This window comes from Sus scrofa, chromosome 13 (assembly GCF_000003025.6).
Source record: "Sus scrofa isolate TJ Tabasco breed Duroc chromosome 13, Sscrofa11.1, whole genome shotgun sequence".
Lineage (NCBI taxonomy): Eukaryota > Metazoa > Chordata > Mammalia > Artiodactyla > Suidae > Sus > Sus scrofa.
Genome location: NC_010455.5, coordinates 20,384,129 through 20,402,559, shown reverse-complemented (window position 1 = coordinate 20,402,559; position 18,431 = coordinate 20,384,129). Strand labels below are relative to the sequence as shown.

Here is an 18,431-nt window from a genome sequence, read left to right as displayed (position 1 = left end):
TGTTGCTCCGGTCTTTTTGTTGCCGGGTCTTCAGAGTCCTGGGGAAAGAAGCTGGCCCAGAGCTCCCAAGGGAATCTGCCAGAGTACCTCTCCCTGTCCTGGTCTCCCAGCAGCTGCAGATGGAGTGAGCAGTGGCTGGGGCTGTCCTGCATAACTAACAGTTTTTCTTGGTATTTCAAATTGGTTTCAACGTCGTGTTATTCTAAATATTGCCTCCTAGAAATGCAAATCAAAACTACCATGAGATACCACCTCACACCAGTCAGAATGGCCATCATTAATAAATCCACAAATAACAAGTGCTGGAGGGGCTGTGGAGAAAAGGGAACCCTCCTGCACTGTTGGTGGGAATGTAAACTGGTACAGCCACTATGGAGAACAGTTTGGAGATACCTTAGAAATCTATACATAGAACTTCCATATGACCCTGCAATCCCACTCTTGGGCATCTATCCGGACAAAGCTCTACTTAAAAGAGACACATGCACCCGCATGTTCATTGCAGCACTATTCACAATAGCCAGGACATGGAAACAATCCAAATGTCCATCGACAGAGGATTGGATTCGGAAGATGTGGTATATATACACGATGGAATACTACTCAGCCATTAAAAAGGATGACATCATGCCATTTGCAGCAACATGGATGGAACTAGAGAATCTCATACTGAGTGAAATGAGCCAGAAAGACAAAGACAAATACCATATGACATCACTTATAACTGGAATCTAATATCCAGCACAAATGAACATCTCCTCAGAAAAGAAAATCAATCATGGACTTGGAGAAGAGACTTGTGGTTGCCTGATGGGAGGGGGAGGGAGTGGGAGGGATCGGGAGCTATGCCTCCTAGCCCCAGGCTTCCCAGTGAGAATGGATCAAATTGCCTGTGAGTCTGCAACACTCAGGGGGCTCCAGCCTGCCAATCACTGAGCAATGAGGGATCCAGACGTTTCTTTGTGGGACTGCCAAGATCTGTCTCAGAGGGACATGCAGAGAAAAGAGAACCAGAAAGCCAAACTCTAATCATTTCTCTGGAGAATTCTATCATGCTTTTTCTCTTTCACTATTCAAAAACAAATTTAAAAAACATTTAAATGACTTTTTTCAAGTTTTAAAAGTGTAACATGTTGATTGTAGAAAACGAAGAAAATAAACATAGCCCATAAACCTAAAACCCAGATCCACTGTTCAGGCATTAACATACTTCTTTTTAGTCTTTTTTTCTTTCTATCTATCTATCTATCTATCTATCTACCTACCTACCTATCTAGATAGCTTTATATTTATATTTAAAACTTCCACTATTTATCTAAGGTATAAGCCAAGACTATTTAAAGAACCCAGCCTTTCTTTCTTCCAGTTCTGTCTCATATGTATGTGTATATGCTTCTGACTTATTCATGACTCTGTTATTTTATCCTTGTGAATTTTTAGCTGTTGCTGACACAGTTGCCTCTTTATCACTCCTTTATAGCTGCCCCAGACCTTGCTATTATTTATTTACTTAAGTTCCAAAACCGTACTAAAATCCTCACAGAAGACTATATACTTTGAAAATAAAATAAACCCTACCTTTAAAGCCCTTCTCCCTAACCTTTCTATTTGGTCTCAGTTCTGGCAGAATAATTCTCAATTTGAGGTGGCATTAAAGCCTCCAGGTATCATTCGTATCAGTTCCCGTGGATCTCTGGTCCTTGTGCAGGGAACTTGGGGCTGACCATGACACTATCTGTGTGTGGTACTCATACACATGTTGACTAACCTTCTTATAATTCTCTTACCCTATCTTACAGTCCAAGTGAGACTATCATTCACCTTACACCCAAACTAGAAATGTGTGAGACATTTAAGACCCCTCTCTCATCTTTATCCCCATCATGCAATCCCTGATGGTCGAACTCCTGAATCACTTGGAATGAATTTCTGCCTATCTTTCCCCTTCAATAGCAGTCTGGTTTAAACTCTGTTCATCTCTTTTCTGAATCACAACAAATGTTTCCTCCTTGGACAGCTTCCCTCTGGCCCAGCCCTCCTCTCTTGTAGCCTCCATATGGCTTCTTTCAAAACATGACTTGGCTCCAGGCTTACTGCCTCTGGAGCCTCTAATTCCATCATTTACAAACCCCCAACACCACAATTGGTCACAAGATTTCCTTCAACCTGCACCCCATAGGTGCCTAAGACATACCCTCCTGTCAGAGTTCTTCAAGTGTGATGTCCAGACCAGAAGTATCAGCAGCACCTAGGAATTGCTGAGATGAAAATTTCCAGGCCCCAACCAAGACCTCTACAGTGAGACCTAGAAATTCATGTTTTAACATCATTTATTAGGTTTCTGATCAAAACCCAAGGCTATTTATTGTTCATTGAATAAACCATAACTCCTGTATGTTTCATTCCTAGCCTTCTGAAAACTGATTCCAAACTGATTTTTTTTTTCCCTAAATGCTTTTTGTAGGTCTCTGTCTTGGTTAAATGAGCTAATCTCTGCTTTCTATGGTATTCACACACTCTATTGTGTTTGATTTATTAAGGTTTAATTTACATATGGTAAAATGCACAACCTGAGATGGGAAACTCAATGACGTTTTAGACAGGCATCTACCTATGTAGCTACCACCCAATTCAAGCCATACGGCATTTCCATTATCCCCAAATGTTCTTTAATTCCAATTCCTAATTAATCCCATCCACAACCCAAGAGTGTGCCACTTTTCTGACTTTTGTCCCCATAGATTAGTTTGCCTCATTTTGAATTTCATGCAGATGGAATCATACAGTTCATACCCTTTGGTGTCTAGCTTCTTTTACTCATCAGAATGCCTTTGAGATTCATCAGTGTTGTTGTATGTCAGTAGTTTATTCCTTTTTATCACTGAATAATATCCCATTGGGCAAATATACAACCGTTTGTTTAGACATTGTCCTATTGATGGACATTTGGATTGTTTCCAATTTTTTTTTTTTTTTTTTTTTTTTTTTGCTGAAGCTTCATTAATTTTTGCAAGCAAGCCATCCCATCTGTTTTATTCTCTCCTTCGCACAAGTCCCTGGCATATTTATCACTCTCAAGATCTCACCCCAAACCAGATATATTTCCTGTACACAGGAAACCCCATCGGGGCCTTCCTCCTTTTATCCCCCTACTGCCAATAATAACAGTGACTTCTGCTGTCTAGAACTATTATATACTGAAGTCACGTGTTGTTGTAAGGTATTTTGTCCTGAGGCAGAGCTCCCCAAACTACACAGAAAGCTAGAGCAAAGCAAAAGCAGTGTCCTGTCCCCTTGCAGGCTTTATAGCCTCCAGCTTTTCACCATAGGCAATGTTTGTTAGACACATAAAATTTTAACTTCATATCACCTTCGCAGTAGCTCAATAGCATAATGATATTAACACATTTCTTCAAAAGCAACATAATTAAGTGGGTACCTCCTATGAACCAGATGCTCACACCTGAATTGCGATGCCAGCCTTCTAATAGCTAGGTTTACTTGACAAGTTAACACAGATTCTCAAAGTCTCAATGCAATGGATGTAAAATTAGAATATTGGTTCTTATTGATATGTGGTTTATTTAAAGCATGATGCTTTGCATAGTGTCAGGAACCCAGAGAATACTTAAGAAATAGGAGTCACGATGATCTCATTTAATTTTCATTAGTATCATTACGTTGCATTTAATTCTGTAGGTTTGGTGGCATTTCTATCATCATTCTCTACCCCCTTGTATCACTAATATCACATGCAGCCACTTCTTTTATTTTTTATTTTTTTTATTTCTTTGGTGTACCCACATCATGTGGGAATTCCTGGATCAGGGAATAAACCTGTGCCACCAGTAACAACACCAGGTCCTTAATAACTAGTCCTCAAGGGAACTCTGACAGCCATGTCTTAATTGGCTTGCTTTCTGCCTTTCTTCACCAACATGCCAGCTCTGCACTTCACCTATTTTGGACTTCACCTATTTTGGTAATCGTTTTCTTCTCCCTGGGAAACTGTCTGGCATGCAGTAGATACCCAATAAATATTTACTGAATATATGAGTGAATTAATATAATATCCACCATTTTATGGATGAGAGACGGAGGCTGAAACTGTAACTTAATCTTGCAGTTCTGAGGAGGACCCTCTTTTCATCTCTCCAGCAAGCCATGTCTCTGCGGCACTGGGGCAGGAATGGATCGCCCACTACCCAACAAAATTGTCTGGTGGTAGTTCTGAGTTTTAGGTTCTTCCTTATCCTGGGCTGACAGCTCTCTCCCTTGGCAGAATTACAGTGTCTCTAGTTGAAAGGGACCTCAGGTAAAGATCCCAGGGCCTGAGCACCCAGCAATTCCTGTTTGCCTGAAATGTCACACTGGAGGCAGCATTTAATTCAGATGAGAAGTGACACCCACGTCCTAATGCCTCAGCTGCCAGCAAAGGGCTAGTGACAACTTCCATTACACAGAAGGGTGAGCCAGGTGTCCTAGAAAAACTCCAGCTCCTCAAATCCCATCTACCTAATTAAATTCTCTCTGCAGAGCTAGCTGGATCCCTGCCTCTGTGTCAAGTCCTAAATTCAGCTTTAAAATTGGGCTGTTTCGGTGCTGCAGTCCTGTATAGAAAGAGCTTGCAGTTGGGGATCAGAGGAACAGCGGGGACTGTATGACAGGAAAGATGAAGGGAAGGGGATATGGGAGAGGGAAAGATGAATATGGAAATCAAAAGTTAACAGAAAATATTTGGTTTTAAGACATTGATTTGTGGAAAGTGCTCAACCTCATTATGTTCATAGTTCTGAGACTTGGGAGAAAGAAAAAATTATCTCCATCACATCATGGGTTCTGGAGGACGTTCAGATGTTTGACTTTAGAAAACCTTTAAAGGAAACTGTTATTATTAACTCTAGTCATCTTGGCTTTCCTTCTTGCCCTGGTTCTTAGAATTGTATGCCAGGGGTTGGCAAGGTATGCCCCAGGTGCTTGAAGCATGCATTAGAGAAAGAACTATAGATCTACTGTTGAGAAGTGATAGCAGCAAAGGAACTTTGAGAAAATCAATGAAAGGTTGGATTTATTTCAGCCTTGATTATAGGTGCTACATCACTGACATCAAAATTGTGTTTCGTGTATTTGTGTGTTTACATGCATGTGAGTTGAAGCAACTACATATCAAGAACCATTTAGGAAAAAAATTTTAAAATGTTGCTATAGCTTCAGAGTGAAAATAATACTCCCATTTTGAGCATTTTGTTTTATATGAAGAGAAATGTGATATACTGATGTCACTATATTTTTAATCCAGATGTCAAGACATATGATGTGGCAATGACACATAATTTTTTAAACTGCTTTTTCTTCTTCCTTTTTTTTTCTTTTTAGCTACACTGGTAGCATGCAGAAGTCCCAGGGATGCTGTTTTCCTGAAGTTCTTTTGATGAGGGATGAAAGAATATTTAAAATACAAATGACCCCTATGACAGAATTCAGATGTAGGTTCAAATTAAATCACCACTTTAATTCCACATTCAGGATTGCAAACTACTATGGTCCTGTCTTGGGCCACTGCCTCTTCAAAAGACACTGAGGCTATAGAAGTGGAGAGAATTGATGGGAAAAGAGACACATTGCATAAGAAATACTATATCTAAGATAGATAACTAACAAGGCCTACTGTACAGCATAGGAAACTCTACTCAATACTGTGTAATAACCTATATGGGAAAAGAATATGAAAAGGAATGGATATATATATATATATTTGTATAACTGATTCACTTTGCTGTACATCTGGAGCTAACACAACTTTGAAAGTCAACTATACTCCAATAAAAATTTTAAAAAAGAAATAAAGAGGTAGGAAGAACCTCATAGAAGAAAGAACCAAATACAAAAAGTCAGAGTGCTGTTGATGGCTCCATTCCAACAAAGATTGATTTCTATATTTCCATTTTTGGAAAGTAAAGCTCTTCAAGCGTTGAGAAAGGCATAATAGTGTTTTTTTAAGAACAATACAAGATCTTCTCTTTACCATTGTATCAGTATCAAACGTCAAGTTCATCTCCTGGTGCAGATGCATAGCAAGTCATTAGGAGAAGGTATTACACCTACACACACTGTAATAATAGATTATCATATTTTACTGATGGAGTGTCATCGTGGCATATTAAGCTTCCACTTTTATTCATGGGCAAACATTAAACATTCATTCATAGTTGAAATTAAAATATCTTTTAACATTAGAAATGTCCCATGTAAAGGAAATATATTTTTCTTATGATCAACAGGAAGTGAAATCTCTGTGGGAGGCACACAACATGAGAAGAGAGTGTGTGTGATGAAATCCTTACTCCATTTCCCACCTTGTGTGTGACATTAGCCAAATCCTGTTGTCATTTCTGAGTCTCTGAAGCTTTACACATGGAGTAGTGGCATCAGTTTTCCACGATTCATGTCATTGTGGTATAAAATAAGAACAGAATTCATGCAAAACTGTCTCATAGTCACCTTGTAAATTCTTAAGAAAGGTTAGATACTTCTGACTCTCTGAACACACTAACTAGACTCTGTAAACTATGTATACAATAAAAAGGAAGGTGAAAATGCCCACAAACTCACATTTTAAATAATCCATGTGGATAAATTTTCAAATTAAAATATGTCATGGTCAAATTTGGAAAATTGAAATAATGTAGAAAAATAAAAGTAGTTAAGTGAAATGTCCTTCTCCACATTTCAAGTCCTTTGGCCCAAAGTCACCAAGGCTCTTAAATACCTTCAAGATAGTTTTTTGTGCATGTACCAATGTATACATGTTTGTGAACATACAGATTATTGTTCACATTTACGCAACAGATAATAATATATACCTTTGTTTATTGTACATAATAATACATATTAGATAACATAGAGAGAGGATACACACACACACACACACACACACACACACACACACACACACACATTATACTTTAACCATTACAAAAGAGTCTATTGTAATATTTAGTTATATTTTAAAATACATTTTATTTGACCATTCCTTCTTTTCTGTTGTTTGTTATGTCATTAACAAAGCTGTGATGAATATTCCAGGCCCAGTAACTTGGTCAACTTTTCCAGGTACAAATCAAGTGACTGGAATGGCTGAATTCAGCACTAAGCTTTTCAGTTTCCTCTGAAGAGAAGTAATAATTCCACATCTTTCCGATACCACTATTATCAAATTCAAAATTTTTCCAGTTAAATAGATGAAAAGTTTATCTCATTGTTACTTTCATTTTAATGTCTTTAATTAGGAATGTTTTAGCATATTTTATTTCTCTTTTAAATTTAGTTGAAAAGTATTTAAGATACTTTCTCATTTATTAATTGTACTAGATTTCTGTCATACTTTTAAAGAGTTAGTAAAATAAAAGTTGCAAATATGTATTCTTCAGTTTCTCATTTATGTTTTGATTTTGTGATGTTATTAACATGCAAAGTTCAAAGATTTTTGCTTTTATTATTATTTTAATTTATACCTTATGAATTCTGAGCCCTACTCAGATTTAGTAGAATTAACAGCATACTTTGTCTGCTTCAAGGTAATATGTCAGTTCAGTCATACTTAATTTTAGCATGTTTGTGGTTGACTTTTTAGGTTAAAATGTGTTAAATTGTAAGAAACAAAGTAGAAATCCAATTTTAAAATATAGACACATTTTTAGAGGGCTCAGTTATCTTCCTAGCCAGTAACACATCACAGGTTTGGGAACATGGACAGTATTATGTTCCTCTTCCCCAGAAGTGTGTTTTGAACATATTTCATAGAATCTGATAGAATATCGAAATGGTCACAGGATTACCACATGTTCAGCAGTTGTGACCCAATCTATTTCACTGTTTCACTTTTTCTTTTTTTTTTTTTTTTTTTTTTTTTAGTGAACCAGAAGATTTTTTAGATGGTAAGAAAAAAAATATCACTCTGTTCAATGTCTGCTTTTGACCTACACTATAATACTGTGTTTGAACCATTCGGGGATGTTTTTTGTAAGCCAGCTAACAAACAGAAAATACTCTCTGACTGAATTTCATAGCATAGTACAAAATACCTTCCTTCTTTTCAATTTTTCATTGTTAATTATTGAAAATGATAAGAAAGATTAATCTAATTGTAATAAAAAGTTTGGTTATCAAGACAGACTCACAGACATAGAGAACAGATTTGTAGCTGCCAAGGGGGAGGAGGGAGGGAGTAGGATGGACTGGGAGTTTGGGGTTGGTAGATGCAAACTATTACGTTTAAAATGGATAAGCAGGTTATCCTTGCTGTACAGTGGGAAAATAAAAAAAAATTAAAAAAATGTGATTCTCTTTCCAATTAAAAAAATAATAATAAATAAATAAAATAAAATGGATAAGCAATGCAGTCCTATTGTACAACACAGGGAATTATATCCAGTCTCTTGGGATAGAACAAGATGAAGATAGTATGAGAAAAAGAATGTGTATATGTGTGTATATATATATATATACACACACACACACATATGTGCATGACTGGGTCACTTTTATGAACAGCAGAAATTGGCACAACATTATACTTTCATATATCAACTGTACTTTATAAATCAGCTATGCTTTAATTTCAAAAAAAAAGAAAGTAAAAGAAAGCCTACCTCAGACCTTGTAGCAGACCTGAGAAGTTGCAGAATATATGGGCAAGGAGCCCATCAGAGTGTGCTCAGGTGAATATATCAATTTTGGAATTATCAATATGCAGGTGATCTTTGACACCAAGGAATCTAATGAAATATTGCATAGAAAGAGTTTAGAAAGAAGTGGCCTGACAGGATCCTATGAATCCCAGATATTTTTGGGATGGGTAGACTGAGGTGATCAGAAAGAGTTCTAAAGGATGCTAAATGGTATTATGTTCCTCTTTCCCAGAAGTGTGTTTTGAACATGTTTCAAAGAATCTGAAGATATGCAACGAAAGAGAATGTTCTAAAAGGAGTCCTTCATAAAATGTCAAATGATACAGAAATAAATGATCAAATTGGAAACTGAAATACATCCAAACAATACGCCAATCAGGAGATCAGTTCGGTAATATGGAGAAAATGATTATGACCAAACTAAATCATTTAAAGGTTTTACTTAGGTTGTCATAATACCATTGGGGAGAAACAAGTAAGTGTCTGAAGAAACAGTCCCATCTGTGCATGGGGCTGAATGAAGCAGCCAGGATTATATAGATGCTCCAGATTTCAAACTCTTGTAAGAGGCCTGGCATCTATGCTGCTTAATTCTGCTAGCACAGATGCTGTGTGTATAAGGCAATTACTTAAAAGCAAGCAGGTTGTTTGTCACAGGTAACCTCTTAAGCCCTTATCCTAATAGTAAGAGTAGGCTGAGGCAGATCGTGTAACATTTCTAAGAACGAAAATATTTGCAACAATAATTAGAGCCTCTGTCACGTGCCAAGTGCTGTGACAAGGGTTTTGCATAGATTATCTTTAATTTTCACAATATCCTGGCAAAATAGTGCTCTTCTTCCTGGTTCTCAGAGTAGGATACTGAAGGCTATAGCAGTTAAGTAACTTGCCCAAATTCACAAGTTTAGGAAGTTGGAATTTGGCTCCAGAGTCTATGATTTTTTCCTTTGTGTGCTGCTGGAAGGGGAAGGGATGTGTGGTTATCATTATGAAGGTCCTAACTGGCATGGTGAATGTCATCCTTTAGGGAAGGAGAATAGGTACACAGATGGCAAAAGAAGATACTCTATGTAGTGGCATTGCAAGGGAACTGAGTGCCTGACCCATGTCTTATTCATCAGAGTAGGTATTTAGCTTATGCATTCATCTAATTTAGCTGAGTACCCAGCCTGGTTGCAATTCTAGGAAATGGCCTTTCATTCTCCATCCAAGTTTTACAAATTTCACTCAATGAAAAAGTTAAAATTTTGTCTTCTCCCTCTAGGACTGACTAAGGCCAAGGTTCAATTCCACTTAAAGATCAACGGCCATAGTAGCATGGGTTGTTGAGATTTGCTGAGCCCCCTGGGAATACTGACTAGTTAGTCTAGCCTCTCACATGCAAAAGACAATTCTAGAGATGGGCCCCTAGGTGCTCTAGGCCACAACAAGAGGGAGCCTCAGAGCCTCATAGCTGGGTCTGTGTTCTCCTTCTCTCGGGACTGTCTCTGAGGTAGGCTCTCTGCTAGGGGTGGAGTGGGATATACCCTATTTCAGCAAGTCTTCCCATGAGGGTCTGTGGGTCATTGTGTTTCCATAAAATTTCATTTGGGCTTCTTTTCTTTTGTAATTCCACCAGCTAGAGTCTAGAATTAATCAAGGTGGTAGAAAATATTTCAAGAAATTAAACCTTCTTCTTGTTACTTACTGAAGGTCATGATCAGACATTAACCTTTCTCAGGGGGTTGAAAGTGTTTAGCCCTTCTTCAATCTCCATGGATTGAAGTCATCTAGAAGGACAGCATTGTGAAGGCTCCTATCAGACCTCCAACTCCAGGGAACGTCATTGAACCAAAGGACCAGTTGCAGTCCTCTGAAATCCATCACTGTGTTTGCACCAATGCCACCTTCAAGACAGGCTGCTCTCAGCAAAGACTGAGCACAGCAATATTAAGATAGGTCCATCCCCAGGAAATGGGGGACTCCTCTGAAAGTGGCTTTGGTTCAAGGACCCATTGACCTCATTGCCAAACTTTCTTTAGAACATCACAGAAGTCTAAGACACAAACACTCAATCTTCCTTCTTCCCTTCCCACTGGTTCACTCGAGATTAGAATGCATCATGGTCTGAGACTCTCAAGGCCTTTCTGACTCTCACTGAGTTTGTTTCTCACAGGTATTTCTCTAATAAAATCCACGGATATTTAATCCCATCTTGTCATCTACTTCCTGTGAAGACCTGGACCGTGACATGGAATATCCCTGATTCCTGATGCATATCTTATTTCTTCATCTTCCCAAATGCACTGTCATCTACCCTGTCTTAAGACTCCATTATGGAAATTCCACTACACTGAAGGAGAGTTATACTATGATTGCACACACATAAGTGTCCCAACATTACTCTATGTTTTTAAATACAAATTGTCTCCTCTCTGGAACTTCCATTCATTGCATATGAATGGAATGAATTTTCTTCCTTTTTCACAAGTTGATCTATGTGGACAAGCTACAGAGTCCTACCACATGCTCTGACCTTAAGGAGTAGCACTTTACATATATGCCCTGTGAAGTTGGATTGGTACATCTGAGTTATAGGTGAAAACAGCAAAACAAAACAAACCTGAAGCTCACCAAGGAGAGGGATTTGGTCAAAGGACACATAGAATGTGTCAGAATCCAATTTCAAATCCAGATCTGTCTCTCAAAGACTATATAGCCTTGCATCTAGATTGAGTTCTGATTTCTGATGCTTAAACTCTAGGTACCCCAAAATTCAGGGCTCATGAAGAGTCTGTTGTATTGTCCATCATGGGGGTGGTGTAAACTCCCAGGGGAGACTCATCATTGGATTGAAATGGTGATACCAGGTATCAAAATAATTCAGAATCTGACTGCTGCTGCTAGCTCCACTCATAAGCCATAAAAAGCCAACAGATCATTAGAGAACATGGAGGGAGTGGTCCCAACTAAAGAATTGGGGGGTGACTGACATCCAGAGTGACTTTTCTGAAAAGCAAACTACCAAAGAGGATGCTTTCTTGTGAGAAATGCATTTATTCATTCCACAAAAATTTATTGAGTACCCATCTATGGACTGAGTTCAGTTTGAGGCTTTGAAAATCTAGCAGTAGATGAGATAGATCAAAGTCCCTGCCCTTGTGAGGCTTTTATCTTCAACTGGGGAGAGGAATATAGACAATTTAAAAAATTAAGAAAAATACGTGGGTAAGTTAGTGTAAGCGCTAAGGAGAAACGCAAATCAGGGCATTGGAGGAGGTTCTGTCAGGAGCTGAGGATTTGCAGATGTTGAAGGTGGCCAGGAAATGCTCACTGAAATAAGGTAATTTATCACTGAGAGAGTCAGGAAGAAAGGAAATTCCAGAGGTTAGGTATTCACAGATTTTCACCCTTTGTAATCTCCAAGGAGAAAATGAGCAGGGTAGCCAATAGAAAACACCCAACTAATAAACAAAGAAAGGGCTTAGGGCTGAGAAAATGGGATGAAGGTGCTGAGGGAGAGGCAGGGGCAGGAGAAAGAGGAAGAGAAAGAGAAAAGGACAGACAGTTAATGAAAAGGGTTGAGTCGCTGCTTTAAATTGCAGAACTCTGGTGGGAGAAAAGAATTATAAGGGCGAGCAGAAGTTTTCCAGTGTGATATGCTGTCAACCTTCTTTCTTGTGTTCCCAGGCACAATTGAGTAAAGGCTGTTAAAATTTGAATTTGTTGCTTCTGGTTGTAGCTTTTACAGAGAGGGATCTAACATGAAAGCAAAAAGGCTTCAGTATTTTTAGGTTACCCTAAGGCACATCGTGGCTTTATCTTTAAAATAACCATCCTACTAGTTTCCACATTGTCCTCTCTAGACTCAATAAATGTGCTATTTTGATCCATGGCTGCCAGATACCTGCGACTTTCTCAAGGTGGCTTTTTTCTCAGTGCTGGGATCCTGGTGCCTTCATTGGTCCTCCTAAACTTCAGCACCACAGAAAAGTTCAAGGGGTTCTATTCCTCAGAGACCAAAAAACAAACGAACAAACAAGTTAGAAAGCAAGATTCTGCATCCCTGGCTCTGGCAGTTATGCATGGAGGCAAGGCTGCATTTCTCTAATTTTGGTGTCTTAGGATCAAAGTTTCTGGAATTTAGTAGCCAGATCACAATTCAACCAGAGGGCTATCTGTGTTGTGTAAGTGGATTTAGGACTTAGGAATGGGCCCCAGATGAGCAGACAAATTTGAGTCTCTGTTCTTAAGGGAAGCAGGGATCCTCAAGGCGAGAAACAGTGCATATTTGGCCAGAAGCCACCAAACCCACTGCTTCTTGGTTTCCGTGCAAACTCTCCAAAGGCATCAGGCTAAAGTCATCGCTGTAGATACATGTCCTTGAGACCATAACCAGCAACACTCTAGCCACCAGATAATAGGTTACCAAGTAATAAGTTACAAATAAGTCAGGAAAAATCAACAAAGTAAGGCAGGTAATTAGAACAAGGGACATCCAATCTTCATCACCACAGCAAACCTTGTGCCAGATACTCCCTGCCTTTGTATGCTTGATTTTGAGTCCTAACTCAGCACTGTCTCCTCAAGAATATGGCCAAGAGCCAGTCTTTGCTATATCACTCATTCATAATAAACTGAACATAATTTAAAATATATGATTTGATAAGTTTTGATACAGCTATACACCAGAGAAACTCTTACCACAAGCAAGACAGGGAACATATCCATCACCTCCAGAAGTTCCTGCCTGCTTCATGCCCCTTCCTCCTCCCCCGTCCAGGTAACCAATGCCTTGTTTTCTGACACTAAAGAGTTGTTGGCAATTTTTAGAATTTAACATCTATAAAATCACAAAATATTTACTCTTTAATAACATCTGGCTTCTTTCATACAGCATAATTATTCTGACATTTCTCTTACTAGTTTTTGTGTTAATAAACAGTTCATTATTTTTATTGTTGAAGGGTATTCTGCTGTATGGATATAGCACAGTTTGTTCATCCATTAACTTTTTGATGATCACTGAGTTTGGGCTATTATAGATAAAAATGCTATAAACACTGCTAAACAAGTCTTTTTTATAAACAAAATTTTTTATCTCCTTGAGTAAATATCTAGGAGTGGGATTGCTGGATCACATGATAGAGTATGCAGTTAACATTTCAAGAAACTGAAAAAAAATATTTTCCAAAATGGTGGAGCCATTTTACATGCCCCCCCCCCCCGATAATGTGAGAGTCCCATTCTACATCCTCACCAACATTTGGTATGGTCATTTTTTTTAAGCCTTTCTGATAGCTTTTTTATTTTATTTTATTTTATTTTATTTGTCTTTTTAGGGGTGCACCTGCAGCATTTGGAAGTTCCCAGGTTAGGGGTTGAATTGGAGCTACAGCTACTGGCCTACACCACAGACACAGCAACATAGGATCTGAGCCACATCTCTGATCTATACGACAGCTCATAGCAACACCAGGTCCTTAACCCACTGATGAAAGCCAGGCATCAAACCTGCATCCTCATGGATACTAGTTGGGTTTGTTACTGCTGAGCCACAGTGGGAATTCCCTCTCCGACAGTTTTAGAATGGGATGTCATTGTGATTTTTATTTACATTTTATATTGTCCGGATACAAGTCTTTTATGAAATATTTTCTCTATGTCTTTGGCCTGTCTTTTTATTCTCTTAGCATTTTACAACCAGTAGACGTTTTTAATGTTGACCAAGTCTGATTGATAAATTGGTAAATATTTTATTTTATGTTTAGTGCTTTTGATGTCATATTTAAGAAATCTTTGCCTAATCCAGGGTCACTATATTTTTCTTATATTTTCTTCTTGGAGTGTAATAATTTTAGGTCTAATATTTAGTTTTGTGATTCATCTTTAGTTAATGTTTATGTGTGGTGTGAGATATAAAAATAATTTTTTTTTTTTGCCTTTTTTGGGGCTGTTCCCGCACCACATATGAAGGTTCCCAGGCTAGGGGTCTAATTGGAGCCATAGCCACCAGCCTACGCCAGAGCCACAGCAACGCAAGATCTGAGCAGTGTCTGCAACCTACACCACAGCTCAGGGCGACGCCGGATCCTTAACCCACTGAGCAAGGGCAGGGATCAAACCCACAACCTCATGGTTCCTAGTCGGATTCGTTAACCACTGAGCCATGATGGGAACTCCAAATTAAAGTTCTTTTCTGCATATGAATATTCAATTATACCAGCGACTTTTATATAGATATATATATACACACATAAATATATAAACTTTTATATATATATATATACACACACACAAATAAATAACATATATATAACTATATAACTATATATATATTTGGCATGTAGAAGTTCCTAGGCCAGGGATAGAAACTGTGCCACAGCTGGAACCAGGGTAACCAGAGCCACAGCAGTGACAACACTGGATCCCCAACCTGCTGAGCCATGAGGGAACTCCCTAAGCATCTTATATTTTTGATGCTACTGTATATGGCATTATTTTTATTTTAATATTTTTTAATTTCTTGTTAGAGTACATATAAATAACTGAATTTTATGTTGATCTTTGCAATGTTACTAAACTTACTTATGGTTTTAATAGTTTTTTGGTAAATTTCATTGTATTTTCTACATAGAGATGATGTTAACTTTAACTAAAAACAATTTTACTTATTGCTTTCCCATCTCAATGTCTTTTATTTCCTTTTTCCCCTCTTATTACACTGGCTAGAACAGCTAGTACAATGGTGAATAAAAATGTGGGAGACAGATAGACTTGTGTTTGTTGGTCTGGACCTCAGCAGAAAGTTTTAGTCTTTATCTATTAAATATGATGGTAGCTGTGTGTGTGTGTGTGTGTGTGTGTGTGTGGTGTGTGTGTGTGTGTTTGTAGATACCTTTTCTCAAGTTGAGAGAGTCTTCTCTATTCCTAGTTTTTGTCTGTCAGGTTCACTGTCTTTCTGTTGCTTAATATCTGGTGTCTAGAAAGCATGTATTTTGTCATTTTATTGGTTGATATAGGCTGGGAAATAAATTGACTCCCATCACGACATTTTACCAAAAGCAGAAGTCCAAATATCTTTGGAATCAAAAATGAATCTTGTGCAGGATTTGGTTATGACTATTACTGCTGCTGTTGTTTCTTCTGATTCATGGAAGTCTATATACTCTAAACAGGGCTCCAGAGACAGTTTGATGTATGTGGAAGCGAGTGACCTGAAGGTATTCTGTTCAGGAATCCTAGTGCTCACCTGTGCTATGTTCTGGTTATATGACCTTGGAAGATGCCTATATGACTTGGAAGCTACCTAACTCCTGTGAGCTATGGGTTTCCTATCTGTACAATTGGGATTTTTATGAGGAAAGATTATAAGTAAACTGGAGTTCCCATCGTGGCTCAGTGATTAATGAACCCAGGTAGTATCCATGAGGATGCGGGTTTGATCCCTGGCCTCGATCAGTGGGTTAAGGATCAGGTATTGCTGTGAACTGTGGTGTAGGTTGCAGACATGGCTCAGATCTGGCATTACTGTGGCTGTGGTGTAAGCCAGTGGTTACAGCTCCTATTCAACTCCCAGCCTGGGAACCTCCATATGCCATGGATGAGGCCCTAAAAAGACAAAAGGAAAAAATGATTATGAAAAAAGATTGAGTAAATATCACCTACTAGAGTATCTAATACATAGTAAGTATGCAATCACTGCTATCTTACACTACTGAAAAGAGCCCTGAATTGAGACAAACAATGAGATTTATGTTGGCCCAGTCACTTTTTCACTTATTATCTACAGTTATTCAATTAATTTCTCTGAGTTCTAGTTTTACATGTTATATATGTAGATAAATATACCTATGTACCTATAAATCTTCAAAGGGCATTACTAAATAAGAGATCTTTTGATTGGATGACTCAGGAATCTCTGGAAAATTTGGTTCCATAATAAAGTTAGATAACACACCTGGGAGATGTGACTTCTGAGTTTTCTTTTTTCTCAAATTCCATCACTGGTCAAATCCCAGAGCATGAAGCTGACCTCACCCTTCCATTTTCCAGGCACAAACATCCCTGTGGTACCCAAGAAAGCACATCAAAGGAGGAGCCATGATACTGGGTTATAATTCTAGGTACTAATCTATTTTTCATCTATGTCTTAGTTTTTCTTCTCTTCTAAAATAAAAATGTAGAATTAGGTCCTTCTACATATGCAAATGTTCATTTATTTTGTTTCTACCAAAAACAAAGCCCTGCCTGATCCCCTGAAGATTCAGTCAAAAGATGAAGTCCTTTCCTCAGGATATTCACAGTCTAATAGGAAAGGCAGGTTTGCAAATGAAGGACAAATGACTATAATTATAAAATGACCTAATAGCAATATGAACAGCTAACATGTGTATCATGTTCTGTCATTTTTAAAAGAACTGTACATGTATTATCTCACTTCGTTTTTGTACAACAACCCACCTGAGGTAGGGACTATATTTATTTCCACTTTACTCATAAACTGAAGCACAGAGTGGTAAAGTAACTTGTCCAAGATGGCACAGCTAGTAAGTGGCAGGGCTGACACCCTCTCTTGGGCAGTTTGACTCCAGAGGCTGCCTTCCTAGCCACCACTCTGAAGTGCATCTCACAGCACTGAGATACAGAGCTAAGGAGGTGTTTTCACCATGCAAGGGAGGGGCACCTAATCCAGTCTGTCAGTGACGCAAGTGAGAGGCAGATCATCAGGGAAGCACCAAGATGTCCCCCTATTAGTCCCTTACAAATTAGAGAGCCCGTGATGTCTTAAAACACTAAAAATCTTTCCTATAATGAAGAACTTGGCTTGGTTGCCTTTTCTTGTTGAAATGACAGGTCAGAACCTTTCCATTCTAGCTAATGGTTGCAGATTCAATCGACCCAAGGATTTCTGGAGGATAATGATGAGGTGCTGGACTCAGTTCGCCGGAGGCACTGCCTGGAGGTTTTAACTGCCAGGCCATCGTGTAATAACTGGGACAGCGAGGCTGTTTCAGTTATTTTTAACCTGCCATCTGACTCGTTTTAAACCTTTTATTTTTTTAATCAGGAGACGTTTCCCTAAGTGTTATAGCCATCTCAAAATGCAAGCGGAAAGGCAGGAGTGGGAGTGTACTGGGGCATCCATGGACAGGCTGGTTCCAGGAGAGAAGTGAACTACAACCCATGTGAGGGCAATGAATAATTAGACTTGCAGATTTCAAAGAGGAAAAAGTTAAGTGCCAGCCAAGAGCTGTTTTACTTCCCCATAATTTCTGCAGGTTTAATGAGAAGCCAAAAAGAGAAAGACATTGCAAATGCCTGTAAGTGGATGTCAAGATTGAGTGTGGGCTTGTAACTCTGAGTCCTTTGATACTGATTCTTTTATATTGTCCACTTCTCTTGGCTGGGAAGAGGTGGGATAGGTAGGTATTCCTGGCTTTTAGAGTTCTTGCCTCCACTCAGTGTGAGTAACAGGCAAAGCCCTAACCCATACACAGAATACAAAGAAAAGTCTCTACTGCTTAGAGAGATATACTCTGGAAAGGGCAACGTATAAAACAATGACAGGCAAAGACCTCCCTCTGTGATTCATTCATTTGTTCACTCACTAATTCATTCAAATATTTATTGAATGTCTGCATTGTACAGGTCACCAGAATCTAGGGATCCATGAATCACCAGCCTGCCTTCAGGAAGTTCACAACCAGGTAGGGAAGAATAATGTATAAACAGATGATTACAAGACAGGGTGGAAAGTAG

General features: G+C 38.5%; 1 long non-coding RNA gene across 3 annotated transcripts in view; it reads right to left on the bottom strand.

The window, feature by feature from the left end:
• LOC106505563 overlaps positions 8,542-18,431 on the bottom strand; it is a 335,645-nt gene continuing 325,755 nt past the window's right edge. For all 3 annotated transcript variants that reach the window (XR_002338196.1, XR_002338198.1, XR_002338197.1), the window contains 2 exons: positions 16,630-16,736; positions 8,542-12,674 (listed from right to left, as the gene is read on the bottom strand). This is a non-coding gene — a long non-coding RNA (uncharacterized LOC106505563). The remainder of the gene's footprint in view (positions 12,675-16,629; positions 16,737-18,431) is intronic.